Source organism: Marmota monax, unplaced genomic scaffold (genome assembly GCF_021218885.2).
Source record: "Marmota monax isolate L192 unplaced genomic scaffold, Marmota_monax_Labrador192_F-V1.1 WCK01_AAM20220418_F8-fsc00062, whole genome shotgun sequence".
Taxonomy (NCBI): domain Eukaryota; kingdom Metazoa; phylum Chordata; class Mammalia; order Rodentia; family Sciuridae; genus Marmota; species Marmota monax.
In genome coordinates, this window is record NW_026695221.1 from 8,236,175 (window position 1) to 8,256,800 (window position 20,626).

Below are 20,626 nucleotides of genomic sequence, written 5' to 3' on the forward strand. Positions count from 1 at the left end.
ACACAGAAGTTGGAAGGAATTACAGTTAAAAAATCATTTAACGAAATGTGTTTCATTTTATAATACAAGAGGATATAAATCAAGCAAAAATAAACTTTTAGCAAATGCTTTCCACATTAAAGAACATTGGCACATATATGTTTCATGAAGCTGGCAACTGGCATCTCCACATGCAATTCTGTCCTGAATAATCCCGAGAAAGACATTTGCAATGACATAGCCTAGATTTTCCTATGAATGAATACCACTGTGTGTGGTTTTTGTTGTCTCACCGTTTATGCTGAACTTATCATGACCTTTATTTATTGCAGGCTCCTTACTCATGCCTAATCTTTTATATTTGATTTTAAGTTCATGAAAGTCAGGGCCCATGTCTTACTTATATTTATCAAATGTCAAAGGCCCACTAAAAGTCCTACACAAATTAGACATGCAGGCAATGTTTTTGAAAGACTTCTGTGAGTTAAATGAATGTATCATGGATTTTGAAGTCAACGTACCTTAGGTTTGGCTTGACTATTATCTCTCCTGGTAAATAACTCTGCAATCCAATAATAGACACTGAATAGAATTGTTGAGAAGGCAAATAAGATGAGGTTTGTAAAATACAATTTTGGTGTATGCCACATAGTGGATGAACCATTGTAACAATGTACTTTTTAAAATTTTATGTGACAGAAAGAAACAAATTTACCATATTGCTGACATTTCCCTCCACTCTCCTCTAAAGAGAATTCTGGAATTGCCTCTCAATTCTTTTATTTCTCAGTCTTTCAAAAAGAGTTATGCTTTGTCACAATAACTCTTTGGGGCTCCTTCTAGTGAACAGGAGGAAAGGAGAAATGGAAGAAAAACAAATAGCACTTAAGAAAGACTGGGGGAAAGTTTAGATGTGGCAACAGGGATTGATGGAAGTTGGGAGGGAAGGAAAGGTAATGTGGGAATTATTTCTGTGGTCCTTGTTTCCCCTGGTACTTATAATTCTGGCCATGACTATATATTTTCTTCTAAAGGCCTTGAGTTATTTTGAAATGACTTCTTTGACTAGTTGGAGACTAGAACCTATAAGTCACAAATTTTTAAACAGTAACACATATGACTAAATGATAAATTCTACTAAATTTTTCAATATCTACAATGTGATCAAGCATACACTTGGAATTGTATATAACTTTATTTTTCTTCAGGGTTGGGAATCAAACCCAGGCTATCTCACATGTGGTGTAAGCATCTACCATTTAGCTACATCCTCAGCCCCAAAAATGTACTTGAAAAGAAACAAACACAAGCAATGTTTATTCTCAGAAGATGAGTACTTTTCTGTGGGTACACATATCCACACAATTATGGGCAATGACCCTACCCATAGTTTCAAGGACTGATTTGTGGTCTTGATGACTAGCATGTAGGAAAAGTAGAAATATACTAAAGTTCCCAGCATGTTGCAAGAGTTCTTCATTGGTCAGTTTTGATTTATATTTTGGCTCCAACATTTTAATCTTTAAAAGTGAAGCCTACTGACTCCTGGATTATCTAGTGTGGTCTTCAGGAGATAAAATATATATGTATATATAATAAGGTGTTAGAGTCTGTAAACAAGTCAGGATGGCGCCTAGCAAATGTTAGAGTTCGTAAACAAGTCTGGATGGTGCCTGGCAAAATGCCAGAGGGAGTGGTTTGAGAAGTAACAAAAACAAGCCATTAAGTGTGGAGATTCCTTATTGGTTGACTGATGTATCTAATTTATGCTAATTAGATAAGCTGTGTGGAATGTATAAATACTGCTCCTGTCCTGCAATAAATGGCTCCCACTCCTGCTGTATCTACACAAGTTGTTCGTCACCCCCCAGTTATTTTGCTGCAGCCGGACTGCAGCAATAAGGAAGGAAAAGACAGACAACAAGATATGAAAAGTATATTTCCATTTTTTGAGAATGCAGGAGTTATTTATTTTTATTTCCAAAAATCAAAGTTATGCAAAAATCACTAGACCCAATGTTATGTTTGTATCTCTGTTCATTAATTTAAAAAAAAAAAAAAACATTACTGAAATCATTCTCTTAACAGTTGGTAAATGAAGTGCTTTAGGTACATTGTTCTGCTGTATTCTGCAAAGATGTACAATAAATTATCTGACCATCCCCATACTAAAGAGCAAGAAACTGAGGCTTCCAAAGAATTAGGAATTCACCTTAAGTCAAGCAATTATTAAGTAATATGAGTGCATGATTGTAGGGTTGGAATGCACACTGAATATAACCACAAGTATTCTAAAGATTTCCTGTGCGATTTCTTGCAGGAATGAGTATTTAATTGCAGAACTGAGTGCAAAATGAAAATTCAGGGTCCTTTGTTTCCAAATTAAGAATTTCAAGATGGCAACAACAGAACATTAAACAAAGCACTGGCCCTTCCAAGAGAAGGGACCTGTGTAACAAAAGGGGTCACCTGTGCACTCAGCCAGCACTAGTTTTCTGATTCAGCCATCCAAAATTTTTCTTCTGTTCACTCCCTCAAGGACAAGTTCTTCCTGTTATTTGGTAAATCCCCCAAAGGCTCACAGGGTAAGGCTTGGTTCCAAGCTTGGTGCTATTGGGAGGTGGTAGAAACTTTCAGTGCTGACAGCCCTCAGGTTCTCTCCCATTCATTAGGGGAATTCCCTTGAAAAGGATTGTGGAACTTTGGTCTGTTCCTCATTCTCTTCCTCTCTTTTTGCTACTGCCTATGAGGAGAGTGGTTTTGTTCTATCACACACTTTTTTCCAAGATGTGCTGCCTCACTACAGGCCCCCAGAAATGATACCAATCAATCATGGACTGGAACCTCTATAACTGTGACCCAAAATAAGGCTTTCTCTTTATAGATTGATTATATTGGGTACTTGATGGAAAGCTGATAACACAATTCCTACAAAATGAGTGGGTTTTTTTTTAATTCAATCTCCTTATTTTTTTACTGACTTTATTTTTATCCTTAAATTAGAGGAAGTATTATAAATGAGTTCAGCAAAGTAGCAGGATACAAGATCAATACCCATAAATAAATATCTTTCCTATACTACCACAGTGATTCAAGGAAGAAATCAAGAAAACAATCCCATTCACAGTAACCTTAAAAAAAATACAAAAAAAGTCCTTGGGAATCAATCTGACCAAGGAGGTAAAAATAACACTACAATAAGAACTATAGAACACTGAAGAAAGAAATGGAAGAAGAAGAAGAAGAAGGAGAAGGAGAAGGAGAAGAAGAAGAAGAACAACAACAACAACAACTTAGAAGGGGGAAAGACATCCCATGTTCTTGGATAGACAGAATCAATATTATCGAGGTGGCTATACAGATTCAATGCAATCTCCACCAAAATACCAATAACATTTTTCACAGAATTAGAAAAAAATTTTTAAAATTTATTTGGAAGAATAAAAGACAAAGAATAGCCAAAGCAATACTAGGCAAGAAAAGCAGAGCAGGGAGATCCAACATGGCGGCAGGCGCTGAGAGATCAAGTCTCTGACCTCTTCAGCTGCGCGAGCATAGGGATTCGTAAACCCTCTAAATGCTGTTTGCTCAGGATCACTAGGCAATGCTGAGCTGACGTGGATCTGGGGCGAACAGTCTGGGCCTCTCAGAACACACACCGAGCCCAGATCAGCTGAATTCAAGCTCCCGTTCGCCTGCTTCTCGCAGACAAACTGCTGTGACTCAGCACTAAACGATCCCGCTGAAACAACTGGTTGGCCCTTCTGCACCTACAGAGGTAAATGCCAACCGAGCCTTCATAGGCAGTGGCCACAGGATTGAAACGGGGCTTGTGAGAGCCAGTCAGGACGCACCCGTTGCACTGGTCACCCGGCAAAGGGAAATGAACTGTCGCCATTTGCATGGGATACCACCATGGCACAGAACTGACGTCACCAGAATGCTGCAGAGGAGATAACTTCATTGAAACCAGCGGCGACAGGTGTGTAACCTCCTAGCCTTCCCTCTCCACACAGCGGGAAAATCTTAAGGGCCCCTCCCAGCACTCCTGTGAGCGCGATAGCCAGACTGAGGGAATCAGGAGTGGCACAGGACACGCGGCGCGGAACTCCCGGCTACCGCTCCCACCAGTGCTGACAACTAAGGTCTCTTGCACCAGCTACCGGGGGCGTGGCTACCGGAGGGCAAGCAAATTTCGCTGAGAGTTCTCAGCCCCAAGCTCTACAAACTTAGGGTCTAAGGGAGGCAAACAGGGAGAGTGTGCCCAGTCGTTCATGAAAACAGGGCTCCCGGGAGCAGCAGACCTGGCGTGTAGCCAGTATTGTGGTGAGCGTCACTGGTGAGCGGGGCCTGGCTTGAGGAAAAGTAGGGAAGTGACTAGACACAAGAGAAGGCCCTAGGCACTCAGGATTGGAAACCTGCCCAGTCTGGGAGGAAGAGCTGCTGCACAGTGATTGGTTCCCGCGTATTGAGAGGAGAAACTTGGCCCGGTGGGCACAGCTCCACCTCCTGGAAGAGAAGTTAATCAAACTCTAAGACTGCATTTCTTAATTTTTTTTTTTTAATTTGGGTTTTTTTTTCCATTTTCATTTTTTGTTGTAGTTGTTTTTAAAATTTTTTTAAAATTTTTAATTTTTTTTTATACAAATTTTAATTTTTTTAATTTTAATTTTTTTGAATATTTTTTTAAATTTTTTTTCTTTTTTTATTTTCTATTTTTTTTCTTTTGTCTTTTCAATTTTCTTATTCCCCCTTCCTTGAATTCTACCTGCTTACTCTCATTCTCTTTAGTGACTTCTTCCCTTCCCTTCTAATACCTTTCCTCCCAAGCATCAAATAAATTTATAGGAGTAACAGTAACTCAGCAGTCAAACAGAACAAGAAGTAACATGAGCAGCATGAAAAAGCAAGGAAGAAAAGGAGTACAAACAATGCAGGAGAGCCTAAATATTCAGGAGGACCTAGAGCCATCAGAAAAATGGTCATATAAAGAACTCAAGGAATACCTTAGACAGATGGGATGGAACCTTAAAGAGGATATGAGACAGCAAATTCAAACAGTGAAAGAACACATTGAAATTGAATTACATAAACAGATAAAAGATGAAGTTAAGCATCTTTATCAGGAGATAGAGATTATAAAAAAAATCAAACAATAATTCTAGAAATGAAGGAAACTATGAACCAAATTAAAAACTCAAATGAGAGTATCACTAACAGAGTGGAGCAAGTAGAAGCCAGAACGTCAGATAATGAAGACAAAATATATCATCTTGAAAAGAGTCTAGCCAACTCAGAAAGGCTGGTAAAAAATCACGAGAAAAACATCCAAGAGATATGGGATAACATAAAAAAACCAAACTTAAGAGTCATCGGGATAGAGGAAGGTATAGAGATTCAAACCAAGGGAATGAGTAACCTGCTGAATGAAATAATTAAAGAAAACTTTCCAGAAATAAAAAAGGAAACGGATATACAAATTGTAGATGCATACAGGACACTGAGCATACAAAATCACAGTAGACCAACGCCAAGACACATTGTTATGAAGATATCCAATATACAGAACAAAGAGAAAATATTAAAAGCTACGAGAGAAAGGAGGCAGATTACATTCAGGGGTAAACCAATAAGGTTAACAACGAATTTTTCATCACAGACGCTGAAAGCGAGAAGATCCTGGAACAACGTATTTCAAACACTGAAAGACAATGGATGCCAACCAAGAATTCTGTATCCAGCAAAATTAAGCTCAGGAACGACAACAAAATAAAAATCTTTCATGATAAACAAAAGTTAAAAGAATTTGCAGCCAGAAAACCAGCATTGCAAAGCATCTTGAGCAAAACACTGCACGAGGAACAAATGAAAAACAATAACCAAAACCAACAGTGGGAAGTACTCAGTAAAGCGAGAGGGCGGGGGGAAAGCTAATCATGGAGAAACAAACTAAATTAAAAAAAAAAAGAGAGAAATAATCAAACATGGCTGGAAGTACAAACCATATATCAATAGTAACTCTAAACGTTAATGGCTTAAACTCTCCAATAAAGCGACATAGGCTGGTAACATGGATTAAAAAAAAACACATCCAACAATATGCTGCCTCCAGGAGACACATCTGATTGGAAAAGACATACACAGGCTGAAGGTGAAAGGTTGGGAAAAAATATACCACGCACACGGTCTTCGTAAGCAAGCAGGGGTGGCCATCCTCATGTTGAATAAAATCGACTTCAAGACTAAGTTAATCAAAAGGGATAAGGAAGGACATTATATACTGTTAAAAGGAACCATTCACCAACAAGACATAACAATTATCAATATTTATGCACCAAATAATGGTGCTGCGACGTTCATAAAACAAATTCTCCTCAAGTTCAAGAATCAAATAGACCACAACACAATAATTATGGGTGACTTCAACACACCTCTCTCACAATTGGACAGATCCTCCAAACAAAAGCTGAATAAAGAAACTATAGAACTCAGCACATGGATCCTTCTCAAAAATAGACCATATATTATGCCATAGGGCAACCCTCAGTAAATATAAAGGGGTGGAGATAAAACCATGTATTTTATCTGATCATAATGGAATGAAACTGGAAATCAATGATAAAAGAAGGAAGGAAAAATCCTACATCACATGAAAAATGAACAATTTTACTGAATGATCAATGGGTTACAGAAGATATAAAGGAGGAAATCAAAAAATTCTTAGAGATAAATGAAAATACAGACACAACATATCGGAATCTATGGGACACAATGAAAGCAGTTTTAAGAGGGAAATTCATCGCCTGGAGGTTATTCCTCAACAAAAGAAAAAAACCCAACAAATAAATGAGCTCATACTACATCTCAAAGCCCTAGAAAAAGAAGAGCAAAACAACAGCAAATGTAGCAGAAGGCAAGAAATAATTAAAATCAGAGCGGAAATCAACAAAATTGAAACAAAAGAAACTATTGAAAAAATTAACAAAACTAAAAGTTGGTTCTTTGAAAAAATAAATAAGATCCACAGACCCTTAGCCATGCTAATGAAGAGAAGAAGAGAGAGAACTCAAATTACTAACATACTGGATGAAAAAGGAAATATCACAACAGATGCTACAGAAATACAGAAGACAATTAGAAATTATTTCGAAAACCTATATTCCAATAAAATAGTAAAGACATCGATAAATTTCTTAAGTCATATGATTTGCCCAGACTGAGTCAGGAGGAAACACACAATTTGAACAGACCAATATCAATGGATGAAATAGAAAAAGCAATCAAAAGACTACCAACCAAGAAAAGCCAAGGACCGGATGGGTATACAGCGGAGTTTTACAAAACCTTTAAAGAAGAATTAATACCAATACTTTTCAAGTTATTTCAGGAAATAGAAAAAGAGGGAGCTCTTCCAAATTCATTCTATGAGGCCAACATCACCCTGATTCCGAAACCAGACAAAGGCACCTCAAAGAAAGAAAACTATAGACCAATATCTCTAATGAACCTAGATGCAAAAATCCTCAATAAAATTCTGGCGAATCGGATACAAAAACACATCAAAAAAATTGTGCACCATGATCAAGTAGGATTCATCCCTGGGATGCAAGGCTGGTTCAAAATACGGAAATCAATAAATGTTATTCACCACATCAATAGACTTAAAGATAAGAACCATAGGATCATCTCAATAGACGCAGAAAAAGCATTCGACAAAGTACAGCATCCCTTTATGTTCAAAACATTAGAAAAACTAGGTATAACAGGAACATACCTCAACATTGTAAAAGCTATCTATGCTAAGCCTCAGGCTAGCATCATTCTGAATGGAGAAAAATTGAAGGCATTCCCTCTAAAATCTGGAACAAGACAGGGAAGCCCTCTCTCTCCACTTCTGTTCAACATAGTTCTCGAAACACTGGCCAGAGCAATTAGACAGACGAAAGAAATTAAAGGCATAAAAATAGGAAAAGAAGAACTTAAATTATCGCTATTTGCAGATGACATGATACTATATCTAACAGACTCGAAAGGGTCTACAAAGAAACTATTAGAGCTAATAAATGAATTCAGCAAACTGGCAGGATATAAAATCAACACGCATAAATCAAAGGCATTCCTGTATATCAGCGACAAAACTTCTGAAACAGAAATGAGGAAAAACACTCCATTCACAATATCCTCAAAAAAAAATAAAATAAAATACTTGGGAATCAACCTAACAAAAGAGGTGAAAGATTTATACAATGAAAACTACAGAACCCTAAAGAGAGAAGTAGAAGAAGATCTTAGAAGATAGAAAAATATACCCTGTTCATGGATAGGCAGAACTAACATCATCAAAATGGTGATATTACCAAAAGTACTCTATAGGTTTAATGCAATGCCAATCAAAATCCCAATGGCATTTCTTGTAGAAATAGATAAAGCAATCATGAAATTCATATGGAAAAATAAAAGACCCAGAATAGCAAAAGCAATTCTAAGCAGGAAGTGTGAATCAGGCGGTATAGCGATACCGGATTTCAAAGTATATTACAGAGCAATAGTAACAGAAACAGCATGGTACTGGTACCAAAACAGGTGGGTGGACCAATGGTACAGAATAGAGGACACTGAGACTAATCCACAAAGTTACAACTGTCTTATATTTGATAAAGGGGCTAAAAGCATGCAATGGAGGAAGGATAGCATCTTCAACAAATGGTTTTGGGAAAATTGGAAATCCATATGCAACAAAATGAAACTGAATCCCCTTCTCTTGCCATGCACAAAAGTTAACTCAAAATGGATCAAGGAGCTTGATATCAAATCAGAGACTCTGCGTCTGATAGAAGAAAAAGTTGGCTATGATCTACATACTGTGGGGTCGGGCTCCAAATTCCTCAATAGGACACACATAGCACAAAAGTTAATAACTAGAATCAACAAATGGGACTTACTCAAACTAAAAAGTTTTTTCTCAGCAAAAGATACAATAAGAGAGGTAAATAGAGAGCCTACATCCTTGGAACAAATCTTTACTCCTCACACTTCAGATAGAGCCCTAATATCCAGAGTATACAAAGAACTCAAAAAATTAGACAATAAGAGAACAAACAACCCAATCAACAAATGGGCCAAGGACCTGAACAGACACTTCTCAGAGGAGAACATACAATCAATCAACAAGTACATGAAAAAATGCTCACCATCTCTAGCAGTCAGAGAAATGCAAATCAAAACCACCCTAAGATACCATCTCACTCCAGTTAGATTGGCAGCCATTATGAAGTCAAACAACAACAAGTGCTGGCGAGGATGTGGGGAAAAGGGTACACTTGTACATTGCTGGTGGGACTGCAAATTGGTGCAGCCAATTTGGAAAGCAGTATGGAGATTCCTGGGAAAGCTGGGAATGGAACCACCATTTGACCCAGCTATTGCCCTTCTCAGACTATTCCCTAAAGTCCTTAAAAGAGTGTACTACAGAGATACTGCCACATCGAATGTCATAGCAGCACAATTCATGATTGCTAGACTGTGGAACCAACCCAGATGCCCTTCAATAGATGAATGGATAAAAAAAATGTGGCATTTATACACCATGGAGTATTACGCAGCACTAAAAAATGACAAAATCATGGAATTTGCAGGGAAATGGATGGCACTAGAGCAAATTATGCTAAGTGAAGCTAGCCAATCCCTAAAAAACAAATGCCAAATGTCTTCTTTGATATAATGAGAGCAACTAAGAACAGAGCAGGGAGGAAGAGCAGAAGGATAAGATTAACGTAAACAGAGACATTAGGTGGGATGGAAAGGGAGAGAAAATGGAAATTGCATGGAAATGGAAGGAGACCCTCGTTGTTATACAAAATTACATATAAGAGGTTGTGAGGGGAATGGGAAAATAAACAAGGAGAGAAATGAATTACAGTAGATGGGGTACAGAGAGAAGATGGGAGGGAAGGGGAGGGGGGATAGTTGAGGATAGGAAAGGTAGCAGAATACAACAGTTACTAATATGGCATTATGTAAAAATGTGGATGTATAACCGATGTGATTCTGCAATCTGTATTTGGGATAAAAATGGGAGTTCATAACCCACTTGAATCTAATGAATGAAATATGATATGTAAAGAGCTTTGTAATGTTTTGAACAACCAATAAAAAAAATTTAAAAAAAATAGAAAAGCAAAGCAGGGGGAATCACAATACTTGATCTAAATTTATAATGTAGAGTTGTAGTAACAAAAACAGCATGGTATTGGCATCAAAATAAACATAAACACTAATGGAACAGAATAGAAAAAAAATTGAGACAAATCCACCTACCTATAGCCATCTGATATTTGAGAAAAGTGAGAAAAATATATCTTGGAGAAAAGACAACCTATTTAATAAATGGCACTGGGGAGACTGAATAGCTATATGCAGAAAAATGAAACTAAACCCCTATCTCTTACCCTGCAGAAAGCTCAAATTGAAATGGATGGAAGAGTTAGGAATTAGTCCAGAAACCTTTCAACTACTAAAAGAAGTCAACACATCATTTTAGAGGTGCAAGTGCCAATGTCCTTAACAAGACCCCCAAAGCACAAGAAATAAAACCAAGTACCAATAAGTTGGATGCCATTAAATTTAAAAGCTTCTGCAAAGATAAGGGAACTAGAGCATGAAGAGAGAGCCTACAAAATGGAAGAAAATCTTGGCCAACTATCTCTCTGATAGGGGATTAATGTCCAGAATATACAAAGAACTCAAAAAACTTAACATCAAAATCAATCAATCAATCAATCCAACCAATAAATGGTCAGTGGTCTAGAATATAAACAATTTGAGTTTTCTCCATCCTTCTTTTCACTAGAGTGGCTACAGGTTTGTCAATTTTATTTATTTTTTCAAAAATCCAGCTTTTTGTTTCGTTAGTCAATTTTTTGAATTTTGTTCCTTTAGTTTCAATTTCATTAATTTCTGCCCTAATTTTAATTATTTCCTCTCTTCTACTATTGGTGTTGGTTTCCTCTTCTTTTTCTAGGGCTTTGAATTGTAATGTCAGGTTGTTTATTTGGTGATTTTTTTCTTCTTTTAACGAATGAACTTCGTGCAATGAACTGTCCTTTTTTGCACTGCCTTTATAGTGTTCCAGAGATTTTGGTAAGTTGTATCAGAGTTCTCATTTACTTCTAGGAATTTTTTTAATCTCCTCCCTGATGTCTTCTGTTATCCATGCATCATTCAATAGTGTATTGTTTTATCTCCAGATGTTGGCGAATCTTCTCTTTTAAATTTTACCATTGATTTCTAATTTCATTCCATTATGATCTGATAAAATACAGGGTAGTATCTCTATTTTCTAAGACTTCCTTTTTGGCATAACACATGGTCTATTTTAGAGAAGGATCCATGTGCTTCTGTGAAGAAAGTGTATTCACTCATTGATGGATAGAATATACTATATGGGTCAGTTATATTTAGAGGATCCAAAAAACACCACCAGGAAACTCCTAGAATTAGTTAATGAATTCAGCAAAGTAGCAGGATATAAAATCAATAACCATAATTCAAATGCATTTCTATACATCAGTGATGAATCCTCTGAAAAAGAAATTAGGAAAACTACCCCATTCACAATAGCCTCAAAAAAAAAAAATACTCAGAAATCAACTTAACAAAGGAGATGAAAGACCTCTACAATAAAAACTAAAGAACACTAAAGAAGAAAATTGAAGAAGACCTTAGAAGATGGAAAGATCTCCCATGATCTTAAATGGACAAAACTAATATTGTCAAATGGTCATACTATCCAAAGTGCTATACAGATTCCAAGCTATTCCAATTAAAATCCAAATGTCTTTCTTTATACAAATGGAAAAAGCAATTTTGACATTCATTTGGGAAAATAAGAGATTTAGAATAGCTAAAGCAATCCTTAACAAGAAGAGTTAAGCAGGAGGCATCACAGTACCAGACCTTAAAAGATACTACAAAGCTACAGTATCAAAAATGGCATGCTATTGGCACCAAAATATACATGTAGACCAATGGTACAGAATAGAAGACCCAAAGAAAAATCCACATAAATACAGTTATCTCATACTAGACAAGGGCACCAAAAACATACAATACAGAAAAGACAGCCTCTTCAACAAATGGTGCTGGGAAAACCAGAAATCGATATGCAGCAAAATAAAAATAAACCTCTTATCTCTCACCATGCACAAAACACAACTCAGAGTGGATCAAGAACCGAGGAATTAGTCCAGAGACTCTGTGCCTAATAGAGGAAAATGTAGTCCCAAATCTTCATCACATTGGATCAGGCCCCAACATCTTTAACAAGACTCCAAAAGCACAATAAATGAAATCAATAATTAATAAATGGGATGGACGAAAACTAAAAAGCTTCTTATCAGCAAAAAAACAATCAATGAGGTGAACAGAGAGCCTACATTTTGGGAGTAAATTTTTGCCACATATACATCAGAGCACTACTCTCCAGGGTTATAAAGAACTCAAAAAACTTAACAAAAAACCAAACAAACCAATCAATAAATGGGCTAAGGAGTTGAACAGACAATTCTCAGAAGAAGATATACATTCAATCAACAAATATATGAAAACTTGTTCAGCATGTCTAGTAATTAGAGAAATACAAATCAAAACTACTTTAGGATTTCATCTCATGCCAGTCAGAATGGCAGACAACAATAAGTGTTGGTAGGGATGTAGACAAAAAGGCACAGTCATACATTGCTGGTGGGACTACAAATTCTTGCAACCAATCTGAAAAGCAGTATTGATTCCTTAGAATTGATTCCTACTATTGATTCCTTAGAAAACTGGGAATAGAACAACCATTTGCCCCAGCTGTTCTACTTCTTAGCCTATACCCAAAGGACTTAAAATCAGTATACTATATTAATGCAGCCACATCAATATCCATAGCAGCTCAATTCACCATAGCTAAACTGTGGAAGCCACCTAGATGCCCTTCAATAGATTAATGGATAAAGAAACTGTGATATATATATATATATATATATATACATACACACACACACACACACACACATACATACATACATACATATACATATGCATACAAATATACACACTCTCAATGAAGTATTACTCAGTGTTAAAAGCAAATAAAATTATGGCATTTTCAGGTAAATGCATGGAGTTGGAGAATATCATGCTAAACGAAGTAAACCAATCCCTCCAAAACAAAGGCTGAATGTTCCCTCTGATAAGTGGATGCTGATCCATAACAGAGAGGGGGAGGCATGGGAAAAATGGAGAAATTTTGATTGGGCAAAAGGGAGGGAGGATAGAGAGGGTGCATGGGGGCAGAAAGATGGTGGAATGAGATGGACAACATTACTCATATGTATGACTGCACATATGGTGTACATTGTGTACAACCATAGAAATGTAAAGTTGTGCTGCAATTATGCACAATTAATCAAAATGCTTTCTTCTGTCATATAAACCTAAATAGATAAATTTTAACAAATAATAATTTAAAAAAGAATATGAGCAACAATAAATGCTGGCAAGTTTGTTGGGAGAAAGGATCACTTGTACATTGTCTACTAGACTATAGACTAGTACAACCACTCTGGAAAGCACTGCAGAGATTTCCTAAAAACTAGGGGTAGAACCACCACATGACCCTGCTATCTCACTCATGAGTATTTTCACATACTACAACAACACAGTCACATCAGTGTTTATAGCAGCACTATTCATGGTAGCTAAATTATGGAATTAACCTAGATGCCTGTCATTAGAGTAATGGATTAAGAAATTGTGGTATACAATGGAGTTCAACTCAGCCACAGAAAAGAATGAAATTATGGCATTTGCCAGTAAATGGATGGAAATGAATAAATTATGGTAAATGAAATTATCCAAATCAGAAACTTAAAGGTAGAATGTTTTCTCTCTCCCGGGGAATTTGGAGTTAAACAAAGGGAAGGGGGAAAGAAGCATAGGATTACATAAAGAACCAATCAAATACAAACTAATGGCCAAGTGAAAGGAAATCTAGTAGAGGAAAAATAGGACAAAAGGGAAAAGGGGGAGGGAAAGAGAGTACCATGAACCAAAATTGATTTCCACACATGTATGCATTTGTTGAGAAGAACCCGACCATTATGTATAACCATAAAGCTCCTACAAAACAATATAGAGAAAGCAGGTTTTCCCAAATGGTAGATAGAAAAAATTGGACTTGATCCTGTCAGACAGAGAAAGCCAGGCTTCCCAAGTAATGACAGTTACGTGAACTTTAGTATAACATTTCCTTTAACAAGCTTTTACTTAGGACTCTCAAAATGTAAAATAACAAAAACACAACAATACAAAAGACACTGAGATGGGGAAAAATACCACTCCTAACAAGGAGGATCAGCTACAGTGACCTGTGCAGAATTACAATCATGCTCTTGACTATCTGAGCCGTACTGTGGCCTGTGCAATGGACAAGCACAGACATCTCACATCACACCCTCCCTGCTGCTGACAGTCATTACCTTTGCTGAGATTTGAGCTTTAAGGATGCTGTGCATTATTACATAAGTAATATCTTCGATGCACAATAGTGCTATATCTCGAGCAGACCCATCCAGGCTGATAGAATATTGTGCCAATACTACACATTCTCTCCATTGTGTTTATTCATTTATTTTCCAGGATACATTCCCCGAGTGCCTCCTGCTGTGGCAGCTAGAAGCTTTTACAAAATTTAAGGGACACATATTTTATCTATAGCTGCCCACTGCTATTGGCATTAAAACTCTAGTTACTGTCACATCACCAGGCTTTTCTCCTACTGGATTTATCAGAAGTCAGATTATTTACTGAATCATTTCCTCCTGGCCTCCACTTTCCCAGAGCATTCCAGAGGCTGAGAAACTAGCCAGCCCTAGAAGTCCAAAGGAGCCATTAGGGCATAAATCTTAATATAGAAAGCATCACTAAAATCAATGGGTTTTGGCAGGTTCTATCATATATCAAAGAATGCAGAAAACAGAAAAGAAGTAACCATCACCCTCTGTGACTTTATACCATAGTTCATTCACTTGTCACTCAAGCTAGTCTAAGAGTCAGGAAATATTCTTGCCTTATTCCTGAAGTGACCATATATTACAGGTTTTTCTGGACAGTCTCAATTTCAAATATTCTGTCCTGTTCTCCCCATAAGTATACTTTTCAAAATTGTGTCCTGATTTGGGGGTTGGGGAAATGATTTCTTTCTGATTTTTTTTTCCTCATCATATGCATAGTGAAATTGAGTTGTGTAAGTTTACATGACTTTCTTAAACTTACTAGGCCCTCAAAATGTCTTATTTGAAAAACAGTGGAAATGCAAAGGATATGACTAAATCTGTTATACCTTTTAGTTTTCTTTTAGCAATAGAACTTATTTTTTAGATTTATTATTTTTATTTTTAATATTGTTTTTGATTAAAAACTATAGTTGTATACATTTATGGGCTAAAATTTGATATGATATATGTGATGATTAAATCAAATAATTAACATTTCCATCACCTCATTTGCAATCCATTTTTTCATGGTGAGACATTTGAAATTTATTCTATTGGTTATTTTTAAATAGAGAATACATTATTATTGACTGCAGCCATACTGCTTTGATCTTAAAACCTATTCCTTCTGACTATCTAAAACTTCATATCTTTTGATCAACAATTCCCACTTCCCTTCCTCCCTCTCTGTCCCCAGCCTCAGGTAACCAACACTCTATTCTCTACTTCTATGAACTCAACTTCATTAGATTTCACACATAATTAATATCGTGTGCTGTCTTTCTGAACCCAGCTTATTTCATTTAGTGTAAGATCCTCCAGATTTATCCATGTGGTTGCGAATGAAAAGATCCCTGCCTCCTTTTAAAGGCTGAATTGTATTTCATTGTGTATATGATGCATACATTTTTCTTATCCATTCATCCATTGATGGACACTTAGGTTTTCCATATTTTAGCTGTAATGAATTACGTTACAATGAGCATTACAGCAGAGGTATCCCTTTGACATACTGATTTCAGTTCAGGAGTAAGAACACTGGGTCATTCAGTAGTTCTATCCTTAATTTTTTGAGGAATCTACATATTGTTTTCCATAATGTCCATACTGATTTACATCCCCACCAACCATTTACTTTTCATCTGCATCCTCTCCAATGCTTTCCTTTCATCTCTTGGTAAAAAGCACACTTATGCATTTTAAAATAGAATCATATATGTAACCACAATTTGTAATACCAGCTAAAGTAAAGATGTTCTAGTTAAACTGTGTGAGTCACCCACTCAAGCACCTTAGATAGCTGTCTTCTAAAGCATTTCCTTTGAAATCTTAAATTCTGAAACATGCAGCTTGAAAACATTTGGACTGATGATTTCTGAGTCCCCTTCCAACTCTAACAAATACAGTAGGACTCTGAAAGGTGTGCCAAGTTCAAAGGAGTTGGGGTTTCAGGGGTGGGTACAGTCAGAGGAAATACAGAGGGTAGCAGGTTAGCTTCTCTAAAGTGCGGTTGTACATATTTACCAATGATTCTAATATATAACTGTTTCTGGTCCATTTTCCGGTGTGTTGGATAACTAAGAAAATGCCTTGTGATTTACTTGGAAATGAAAAAGCAACATGAACTAGCGAGAAATTCTTTGGGTATAAGGTCTGAGTTCTAGGCTTGGTTCTGCCACAAATTATCTTGACAAGTCATTTAATCTGTCTGGATTTCCACTTTTACAACTATAAAAATGTTCTTTTGTAATATATGATAGGAGTGGTCTCTTCTAACTCCAGCAAATTGTATGATTTCAGTAAGAGATGTAAAAAATCTTATTAGGAGTTCAACCCCATTTCTAAATCTAAGGACAGGGAAAAAAACAATATGTGTGTTTCCTTTTTCTCATTTTCATCCCAACACTACTCTGAGCTCTGTTTCATTACTTTGTACATTCTGATCGCCCTTGCCCAAGGTTCAAGAGCTATAAACAGCAGTTTCACAGGGGAAAATAAGTAATTCTCTCACATTTGGTAGGAAGATCAAGAGGAAGAGAGCAGGTTTGTAGTCAGGTAAGCTTGAGGCTCACATATTCACCTGCCACGTGGCAAGCGGGACTTGGGTGGTACTGACATTCTCCAAGAACCATTCCTAATCCGTAATCCTATTTAAAATGTTCACATCTAAAAAAGAAACATAATTTAGTAATATAAAGACAATCTTCAAAAACATTCAGTAGCATCACAGGTTCACAGTGAACACATCAGTGGGAAAGCTCCAGATATTTCAGTTTTAAATACCCTTTGCTTTAGTCAGACCACAGCAACAACAAAAAATCCACTCCCTGCCCTACAATGCAGTCATCTCCCATCCATGCTCTTACTTTCTGTGGTTTCAGTTGTGGACAGTCAACCAAGGTCCAAAAACATTAAATGGAAAATCTCAGAAAAAAAACAATTCTTAAGTTTTAAATAATTTTATTAGAGCATATTGGTATCATTGATATTTTATTATTAGTTATTATTAATAATCTCTAACTGTGCTTTATTTATAAATTAAAGTTTATCATAGGTATGTATGTGTAGTATGAAACAGTCCAGTCCTCTGAAGATTTAGGCATCCACTGAGGGGTCCTAGAATGTAGCTCCCATGGATAAGATGGGACAATTGTAGCTGTGGACAGACATGACTCTGTTCCCTCTTCCTTTTTAATACTATGAAGTACGTGTGCTTCTGATATATATTCTTGGATAACAGACACTGTTGTTAGCGACATTCCTCAGGGATTCTCATTCTTGCTTATAAATGACAAAGTCCAAGGAACAAAAACGGAAACTCAGAATTTGAATGTGTAACTGAAGGCTATTTTCCCACACGGCCATCTGCTGACATGAGGTACTTTAGGTTCATTCATAAAATTTCTCATGCAGAAGTCTAACATTTTAAACATAGGAAACACAGCACTCATGTATGTATGGAACTTTTTTTTAAAAAAAAGTCCTCCATATACTCCTGGGCCCTATGATATCTTCATGCAACTACAAGCTTGCACAGCTGAAGCAGACATAAAGCAGTGTTTCTCAAAAATCAATGTTCACATGAGTCATTTGAACTGGAGACCTGGTAAAATGGAGATTATAGCTTGGTAAGTCTGGGGAAAGATGGAGATGCTGTGTTTCTAACAAACTCTCAGGTGATACATATAGACATTGTGTTCTATAAACTACACTTGGAGTAGCAAGGCCTCAAAAGTCAGCTGATTTTGAGACTCTGTGATTGTGTGGTTCATTATAAGATCTTTTGATTAGGTAGGCTGGGTTCAAATCTACCATCTCTCACTTATAATGGACATGACCTTGGGAAAGCTATGTGCTTCTCTGGGTCTTGCGTGTGTGTGTGTGTGTGTGTATGAAGCACCTTTAAATGTTAGTTGCTGGGACTGGGGTTGTAGCTCAGTGGCAGAGCACTTGTCTAGCATGCATGAGGCACTGGTTTTGATACTCAGCACCACGTAAAAATAAACAAATAAAATAAAAGCATTCTGTCCATCTACAACTAAAAAAAAAATAATAATGTTAGTTGCTACTATTCCAAGCATCAATTTTTTTTAAGGTAACATTGAGATAGAGTGAGGTATATGAGGTGTCTGAAAACCCCAGTTGAGGAATGCATGCTTATTTATGCTGCTGTATTCAGGAAATGATTTAAGGCAGCTGGTTGTTAATTGCTTTTCTCAAGTATCCATATCCATAACAGCTGGCATGAATATAAATATATAAATAGACAGCAAAAGTAACGAGAGATATGTATATTCGGAAAGTTGGGTATACCCCAGGTAAAGATTGAACTGTTAATATTGTTGACTGGCTAGTCAGATGGAATTGATTAAAGTGTAAACTTATTGTATTTAGCTCATTTTCTGAAATATTTCATTCTTTGGATTCCAATTAGGGTTAGGATTTGAGATTGGGTTTCATTTCAGGATAAAGAGAGAAACACTGCATGTGTTTTTTCTGTTCTAGTCACTTAATTTTCTTGTTATTGAGATTAGATGAGGGATGTTGGCAAGACTCCACCACACACTGAATTACAAAGAACCCCTACAGGGTAAAATTCCAAACAAAAGATCCAAAGGACTCTGAAAGGTACCACATTTGGGGACTGAAGATGTGGGTGGAACAATCTAGGTTGTCTTTGGGAAGTTTGGGCTATGATCAACATTTCTATGTAAGTAAAATGTGGTGAATGTGGTTTCCCCAAACAAATATACAAGTTTATTTGAAGCAGCAGGACCTGGAGGTGAAAGCATAAGTCTTAGAAGCACTAAATCCCTTTACCAGTCCTGAACACTGATCTAAGACATGGTTACTTTTAAATCATTTCACCTCTCCAGTTCCTCCCGTGAAAAGCAAGGATTAAAGATGCCCATCTCACCTCAGCAAAGCTCTGGTACAAATTAATTATGGCTTATAAATGACTGCAAAGGACTATCTCCCAGAAATGTATATGACAAAGGGATGTTTACATAACATGCATGCCCTGGTTGGAACACAAGTAAATGCCAGAGAAAACTGATGACAAATATTACAAGGCAAAGTATTTACTCTAGTACTGAGGGAGAGAAAGATGGCTATCCTACAGGCAAAGGATAGTTTAGCACATAGTTAATATAAATGTCTGATTTTAAAAAGTGGTATGTAGGTTCCGGGCGCAGGAGGGAGGGCTGTTGAGTAGGGTCTGTCATCTAAATTGACATAATTATATATAGTTGCCAAACATTTGTTCATTAATTCAATTTCTCTGAAAAACATTATTGAGAACCAGCAATAGGCCAAGCAGTGTTCTGTATGCTAGAAACACCTCAAATGAGATGTTTATTATCTTTTATTTCAAGAAACTCACATTCCAGGGGTGGAGACAAATATGTGAAATACTGATCCCGGTTGGGTATCCTAAATGTTATGGCAGAATTATACACACAGGTGCTATAAGAACAAGGGAGATAGACACCTGCATCAATCTGACTCAGCTGAGAGCAAGGTTCTGGAGATGATGCTTGAATTGAAGTATGAACCACAGTCTCCCTGATTGAGTGAGTTCAAGGTATGAAAATGCTGTCAGCCAGCCAAGTTCAGTGATAAAAAGGCTCCACCTCCATATGCATGTAAACTCATGTGAGTTCTCTCTCCTGGAAGAGAGGTTGAGGTATGACTGGAAACTATTTGATATGGAACAGGGAAAGAGGTAACAGGGCATCAAGAGATCCTGGAGGTTTTCAGTTTATGGATTATGCATGCAGACTATGCTCCCTTTGGGATTCCTATACATACGTCCCTCTTCTTCCCCAAATAGAGGGGATTCAACTTTTCCTTTTTTGCATATTGGTCATCTCTGTAAAAGTTCAATTCAAAAAGAATTGTGACTAAAGAAGGCTTAAGAACCACTGCCCAGTGAAAACTACTTTCCCCAACAAAGAAGGGGACCATCTGAGCAAAGATGCTCCTATTCTCCATTTCTGTGAGGTCCAGAGCCCTCCTGATTCTGCTAGACTGCTCAAGACCCTAAAGGTATATTACAGTGTTACCAAATGAGAACAATTTCATGCTTTATCCTCCAGGAGTGCACA